At 26.2% G+C, this 8,301-nt stretch overlaps 2 long non-coding RNA genes across 2 annotated transcripts; one reads left to right on the top strand and one right to left on the bottom strand.

The window, feature by feature from the left end:
* The first annotated feature begins 4,776 nt into the window (after positions 1 to 4,776).
* Positions 4,777 to 6,081, top strand: LOC118058607 (uncharacterized). The gene is made up of 3 exons (XR_004689200.2): positions 4,777 to 5,183; positions 5,447 to 5,582; positions 5,941 to 6,081. It is a non-coding gene; the product is annotated as an uncharacterized lncRNA (long non-coding RNA).
* Positions 5,796 to 6,805, bottom strand: LOC118058604 (uncharacterized). Its single transcript, XR_012169806.1, has 2 exons — positions 6,631 to 6,805; positions 5,796 to 6,389 (listed from the first exon to the last, which is right to left on the bottom strand). It is a non-coding gene; the product is annotated as an uncharacterized lncRNA (long non-coding RNA).
* Between the last annotated feature and the right edge of the window lie 1,496 nt (positions 6,806 to 8,301).

Here is an 8,301-nt window from a genome sequence, read left to right as displayed (position 1 = left end):
GTTTTTTAATTTTTTTTATATTATCAGATCATAACCATAAAATTTTTTCAATAAAAATATAATTTAAAAAGTTCTTTGAAAAACAAGTTCAAGTGCATTAACAAATATACCCTAAATAAAACATATAATTAAAAGCACTAAAAATATGATACAGTTGAAAGGACAAAATCAAGGTCGTCAATTCCGTTTCGTTTCGTCTGGAAGGGCCGAAACATCTCATACCAATTCAAAAAACGAAACAATTTTCATCTTATTTTAAATCTTGGTTCGTTCCGGATTTTTCGACTAAATTCCATTCGGAATGTTCCGGTTTCATTCCACATGTTCCGTTCTGGTCTTGAAAAGCCATTGAATAAAATTGAACCTAGTTCAATTTAATTAATTAAACCACCCAAGTATAAAAAGCTCTTTTTCATTACTATTTTCAATAACAATGATATTAATAATAACATTGAAAATTATTATTACTATTTACATTAACAATGATATTAATTTTTTAAAATTAGATTTATCACTAATATATATAGTTTATATTCATATTGTTTTTTTCAAGTTTATACTTTGTAGGAATTTGAGTAAAATAAGAAATGTTTTAGATCTCATTAGCTTTGATAACATTAACCTAATTTTATATTTAAAATATTTGTGTTAAAACATTTTAATTTCATGATATTTTGATATTTTGTTTAAGTTGAATTGCTTTAAGTTAAAGATCTATTTAATTCTTGACTATTTAGAAATATTTTAAATTTTGAAATTATATTTGTTTGACATTATGTTTATATTGCATAATTTATAATTATTTTATCTTGAATTTGAATTATGTTTGTTTTTGTGTGTGTGTGTGTGTATGAACAGTACAACCCCGAAACAGTATGTTAAAACACTCAAAAACTAAAATATTTCATTCCAATTAAAAAAACAAAATACCTACCAAAATGAAATTATCATGCTTGAACAAAATAGCCCAAATATTCCACTCATTTCCATAAATGAATGGCAGGACATTGTTGTCAATATAAAACATTCAGGAATGAATAATATTAATTATATTATACAATACTTTAATAGGTGTGGGGGAATCATTGTTCTCCCACACCAAAAGCACTGTGGATTACTGTTGTAATCCATAGTGCATTTCTTTTTTTTTTTTTTTTTTTTTTTTTCAACTTTCCTCTTTTTCTTTTTTTTCCTTTTATGTTTTTTCAAAAACTATTTTTTGTTAATTTTACTTTTAAAATATTGAGCTGATTCTCTTTTTTTTTTGTTTTTTTTCTTTTTTTCCTAAATTACTTTTTTTTTTCAACTTTCCTCTTTTTTTTTTTTTTTTCCTTCTATTTTTTTTTTCCAAAACTATCTTTGTTAATTTTACTTTTTTAAATGTTGAGCTGATTAAAAATTTTGATTTGTAATTTTTTTTCTTTAAAATATTATAGATTGCTACGATATTTTTCCATATAGTTTTTCTATTTTCTATTTTTATGTTTCAAAATTATATTTGTCAATTTTATTTTTTGAAATCATTATTTCCCCACGCCCAAATGCATTGTAGATTACAACAATAATCCACAGTGCATTCCTCTCTCTTTTTGTTTTTGCACTTTTTCATTTTTTTTTCAACTTTCCCTTTTTTTCTGTTTTTTTTCCAAAATTACTTTCCTTTTTTTTTTTTTCAACTTCCTCTTTTTCTTTTTTCTTTTTTATTTTTTTTTCAAAATTATCTTTATTGATTTAATTTTTAAATATTGAGCTGGTTAAAAATTTTGCTTTATAATTTTTTTCATTTAAAATATTGTGGATTGCTACGATATTTTTCCATGTAGTTTCTCTTTTATTTTATTTTTTAAAATAATATTTGTTGATTTTTTTTTATTTTTTATATTGAGTTGATTGAGAATTTAGTTTTATAATTTTTTTCTTTAAAACATTGTTGATCCCTATAGTGTTTCTTTGCATTGTTTTTTTTTTATATGATTTTCTTTGAAATTATCTTTTTTATTTTATTTTTTAATATTAAACTGATTAAAAATTACAGTTACAGTATATGAGCAAAGCATTTTAACTTTCCTCGCAAATAATTGTGGCTTGCTATAATGTTTTTTCCTACATGATTTTTTTCTGTTTTGTTATGTTTTTCTTTAAAATTATCTTTTTTAATTTTATTTTTTAAATATTAAGCTGGTTAAGAATTGCAATTACAAGTGAATACAAGTTTTTCCTCACAAAACACTATGTATTGATACAGTTTTTCCTCACATGGTTTTTTTCCAGTTTCTTTTGTGTTTTTTTTTTTTGTATTATTTTTTTCTAAAATTATCTTCGTCGTTTTTTTTTTTAATAAAGTTGGTTAGAATTTAACTTTGTAATAAAGCTTAATTATGTGGGAAAAGCACTGTAGTTTTTCTCATAAAACATTATGGAGAATTACAATTACAAGTCATTACAAATAATGTTAAATCATGTGGGAAAGCACTATAACTTTCATCACAAAACATTGTGAATTGCTATAGTGTTTCTAACATGATTGTTTTCCCTTTTTTATGTTTTTTTTGTTATTTTTTTAAATTGTCTATGTCAATTTGATTTTTTTTAATATTGAGCTGCTAAGAATTGAGTTTTGTATTTTTTTTCTTTAAAACACTATGAATTGTTGCAATATTTTCTCATATAATTTTTTTTAAAATTATCTTTGTCAAATTTTTTTTTAATATCAAGTTGGTTGAAAATTATAATTACAATAAACTTAAATCATATGGGAAAAGCATTGTAGTTTTTCTCATACAACACTGTAGTTTTTCTCACAAAACATTATCAATTGCTGCAATATTTTTTTTCTCATGAGATTTTTTCCTTCTAAAATTATCTTTGTTGGCTTTTTTTTTTAATATTAAGTTGGTAGAGAATTTAGTTTTGTAATTTTTTTTGCTTTTTATTAACAGAAAAGCTAAATCATGTGGTGAAAGCACTATATCTTTCCTCCCAAAACACTGTGGATTACTACAAATCATTTTGTTCAGTTTCTAAGTTTTTTTTATCACCAACACAATTTTTTTTTCCGTCATGAAATATTGACTCTACCATACCTTTAGTTTCTAGTACTTATTTAGAGCTAATTTACAATTATAACATTATCAAATATATTTGTTTTATAAGCTCGTGGCAGCGCGTGGGCATGTATCTCGTAAAATATTAGAAGATGTAGCTAAATTACTATGCTCACACCTGCAAAATATTATTTATTAGAATTCTGTTTTGTTTTTTTATAATATTTTTTTTTTAATTTAACCCTTCAACAACCCTATCTTTTTTTTATTTAATTTTATTATTTTGTATTAAATTGTTTCGGAAATTTACTTCTTATTTTTTTTTCTTTATGTTAAGTCATATAATGATCTCATATATTTAATTTTTTTTCTTCTTAATTTCAACTTTCAATGTTAAATATATTATATTAGAAGTGGAGTTTTATAGTGTTTTTTTAATGAATTTATCTCGATTGCACGACTTAAGTTATGAGTTTAGTAGGTAAACATGAGTTGATCCGTGTCAATTTTTTTTTGTTTATTTCTAATTGATTTTTTTTTTATTTTTTAATATTGAGTTAGTTGAAAATTGAAATTTCATACCTTTTTTTAATTTTTTTTATGGAATTATACCGATCTCATTACTTAGATCGTGAGTTTGATTGGTTCGCTATGTTAAAATTTTTTAGGTTTCTTTCTTAACTTGAATATTTTTTAATTGTTGATTGTGATTTTTTTTAAAAAAAAAAGTTCATGGAGAGTTATCCTGATATTAAGATTGGGTTGTGTGTTCAATTTTTTTGGGTTCCGTTTTTTACTATAATATTTTTTAATTGTTGCTCGTATTTTTTTTTTTTTTTTTTCATGTTGTTATCAAGATATCATGACTGGGTTGTGTGTTTGACATATTAACATTGGCTCACTCAATTTATTTATTTTTTCTTATCATTTTTTAATTGATTTTTTTTTTCAGTTTCACCCTACAACAACCTAGTATCTTTTTTTAATTATTATTTTTAATTTCATCTTTTAATATAAGGTTGTTTGAGAATTGAGATGTGTAATTTTCTTCAATTTGTGTTTTTGGAGTTCTCTCGGTCTCATAAATTTATTTTTTTCTCGATTTCAATCTTTAATATTAGATTTATTAAAAATTAAATTTCATAATTTTTTATTTATTTATTCTGAACGAAGTTATCTCGATTTTATGACTTAGGTGATAACTATAACAAGAGAGCTTAGATTGACTCTTTTTTTTCTTTTTTCTTCTTTTAATTGGTTTTTTTTTCATCCTTTTAATATTGAAGTGGTTGGAAATTGAGTTTTGTATTATTTTTTTTCAATTTAATTTCTATGAGTTTATTCTAATCTCATAACGCAGGTTAAGAGTTTGCAAATTAAATGTAGCTAACTCGTATGGTTTTTTTTATCAATTTCATTACTTAACATTTAATTAATTAAAATTAATTTTCATAATTTATTTTTTATAAGGTTATAACGATCTTATAATTTTGATTATGAATTTAAAAAATTAAGTTGAGTTAATTTAAGATATTATTATATCAATATTTAAAAAGAAAAGTTCTCAAACATGTTTCATATTAATATTTAAAAGAGATATTTAATATGTCATTTTAAATTTATAACTAAATAACTTTTTTTCATTAAAAATTATGTTAATAATGTTTGAATATTCTTTTATTAGAAAAAATAATTATCTAAAAATTAAATTAAATAGCAACCCAAAAAAAATAAGAAAGGGAGAGAGAAAATTGGGGGGCTATTTTCTGCCCTTTTCTGAGTGTCATCCTTTCTTCTTTGAAATTCCCCGTCACCGCAAAACCCTTTCAACTCCTTTCAATACCAAAATCAAACGGTGAAAAAATGTCTCTCTGTAATGTTTTTCTTTTCTCGGCAACCATAAAGCGTGTGCTCCCTTGCTTTTTAACTCTTTCATTCGTGTTTGTATTTACTTGCTATTATATCTTCAGAAGTCCTGATTTGTGGAACTTGTTTTTGATATTTAAGTGATTTTGAGTTTCTATCCAGGATTTTAGTTATTTTTTTTATTTTTAAATTTACATTACTGTTTTTTTTTTTTTTTTTTTATTTGCCCTTTGTGTTTTTTTGAAGAGGAAGGACCGGGGGAGACTTGTCAAGGTGAATTTCTCTCTCTCTCTCTCTGTGTTTATTTTTTAATTTAATATTTGATATCTGATTGCAAGTTAGAGAGAAAAATAAATTAATCGCATATAAAAAAAGATGAAATTTTAAACCAAAGAGGCCTAGATTGGCTAAAAATTTTGATTTTTTTTTTCCAATCTCATTATACTATACTGTAAGGCAAGTCTTGGTAACTGGGAATTTTTTACATTTATTTTGGAGTTTTTGTTTTTGTGATTATATTGAAATGGGTTTCCCAGGGATGATGTTGCAAATACGCTTCGAATACTTGTTGCAACGGATTGTCATCTAGGGTATATGGAGAAGGATGAGATACGGCGGCATGATTCTTTCCAGGCTTTCGAAGAGACATACTCCATAGCTGAGCAGTAGAAGGTAATTTTGTTTGTGTGTGCTATTGATTTGCTTTTGTGATGTGCCTGCTGGTTTGAAAGTTCTTGCTATATCTTGTATATATAGATATACTTTTCTAAAACAATGATCTACTTTGTGATGGCTAAGGCATTGAGAAGCATGTTCTCTTTTGACCCAGGGGCAGTAATTCTCACATTCTCATATTTCAATTTCCAGATAACATGAACAAGTAGATTCTTTAACACAGATCTCTTGTGAAAACGCTTATTTACTGACCCACTAATCAAGTAAAGTACATACATATCTCCAAAATACAATGACATGTGATACAAAAACATATATTTCTACACAACCCATGATTTTTAAAGGACCTCCGCAGGCGGCTGGTTTGTTTCCTCTTCTTCAAGGCATCTCACACTTCCAATGAGCTTGCTCGACATGTGGAGTACCCCAACAACTGTTTGGCATAAAATGCTGTACAACTCCTGGAATGATTCGAATGCTATTTTCACAAATAAACAGACCCACATCAAGGAAATGATGCAGCCCAAGATTGGATAAAGAATTGCTAGCAGCAAAATTGCAGCAAAGCCGCCAGCAAAGAGGCGGATGTTGCCAACATGTGTGTGATGGATTGATTCAGAAGCTCGGAGCATAACCTCAACCACCAATGCCGTGGCATATATAAACAGAGCCAGGAGGAAAATGAACATGATAAGATTGTGTGTGTCCCAGGGGGACGCTTGAACTGATTGGTACTTCACTTGGATATAATTGTTTGACGTCTTGAGGAGAAGGGCAAAGATCCCATGTTGCACAATAATGATGCTGTCAAAATGGCAAAGTCAATGTCATTAGCCCAAAATGTAACTTTTAAAGAGGAAATTTTGACTTCGTTTCCTACACTCTGAGCAAAGGAAACAAAGACCAGATGGATCAACACTAAGGCTAGTTTTGTTATTGAGACTTGAACAGGAATAGATTACAGTAGAAGAAAAATTAAAGTCAGTGAAGATCAATAAACGGAAAAGGAAATTAAACTGAATGAAAAAAAGAAGAAAATACCAACCTTTCTTTTTCAAAAGCAAGATTTGGGCTCTGGCTGTCAGCCATTTCCTTTTTTTTTCCCCTCTCTACAGAGCTAATAGCCTAATACAGTCTCTTCAGTTGGTGGGAAGGGAGCTCAATTTGGATATGAGATGGTGCAAAGCCTCTCCATATGTGTGTGTATATATGTGTGTGTGTGTGTGGTGGGCTTTCTTGGAAGCTTGGGGCTACAAGAAAAAGAAGGGCTATGGTGGTCAAAGGACGTCTCCCGTTTTCGTTTTTGTACGAGACGAGTTGTAACAAAAGAAGACGTCTCAAGACGTGTCAGAAAGACACAAGTTGGGGGGGGGGTTTTTTCATCGAACTTTGACTAAAACGGCAATCAAGTCTTCTCCCATGGCAATCATAATTAATAATTAAGTAATACTCTAAAAGGCTTCCCCACGCCTTTTATTTATTTTACTAGTTACATGAATTGTGTTTGTGTGATGTTAAGAGTTAATTTTTTAATATAAAAAATATTAAAAAAATAAAATTTAAAAATGTTAAGTTTTTTTATAAAGTTATATCCAAGAATCTTGGGTTTAACTATAATATTTGACTTTAGAGTAATATTTATAATAATATTAAATTTACATGACTTAAGTTTAAATGAGTCTGGTTGTGACACTGAACCTAAGAGCATTGGATGTAGGTTTTTACTGTAAGTCGTGTGATAAAAGTATGATAATTAAATAGATTAATTAAAAAAAAAATCAAAAAAAAAAAACCAATAAAAAAAAAAACTAATGAAGAAAAAGAAAAAAATCTGAATTAATTGAGTTAATCCTTCAAACTAAATTAACCTATCAAACCTAAGATTCGTGTTATGAAAGTTTGATAATTAAATAGAAAAAAAAAATTGACGGGTTTACCCATAATTAACAGGGTTAACCCGTCAAACCAAGTTAACTTGTCAAGCCCGAGATATATGTCATAAAAGTCTGATAATTAAATATAAAGAAATTTAACATTAATAAACTAAACTAAACGAAAAAAATTAATTAAAAAAAACAATTTCTCGGGTTAACCCGTCAAACCAGGTTAAACCATCAAACTTCGGGATCCGCGCCTATGAAAGTTTAATAACTAAATAGAAAAAAAAAATTGACGGGTTTACCCAAAATTAACTGAGTTAACCTGTCAAACCAAGTTAACCTGTCAAGTCCGAGATATGTGTCATGAAAGTCATAATTAAATAGAAAAAAAAATTAACATTAACAAACTAAACTAAAACAAAAAAAATTAATTAAAAAGAAAAACAATTATGAGTTAACCCGTCAAACCAGATTAAGCTATCAAACCCAAGATCTGTGTCATGAAAGTCTGATATCTAAATAAATAAAAAATTAACATTACAAACTAAATCTACAAAAAAATTTTATTAAAAGAAAAAAAAAAGGCAAAAAAAAAAAAACAGTTAATATATGTTATAATATAATAATTATAATTATATTCATAATCGGTTAGTTGTTTTTGTTATTTTTTTTTAATTTTATTATTTAACATTGAATTAATTAGGAATTTATTTTTATAATTAATTTTAATTTATTTTTTATAGAATTATTTTGATCTTCATAATTTAGATTATGAATTTCGATAAAATAACTCGGGTTGATATAATATATCATTATATTAATATTTTAAAAGAAAA

The sequence above is a fragment of the Populus alba genome, chromosome 1, assembly GCF_005239225.2.
Source record: "Populus alba chromosome 1, ASM523922v2, whole genome shotgun sequence".
NCBI classification, from domain to species: domain Eukaryota; kingdom Viridiplantae; phylum Streptophyta; class Magnoliopsida; order Malpighiales; family Salicaceae; genus Populus; species Populus alba.
This window is presented reverse-complemented; position numbering and strand designations above follow the sequence as displayed.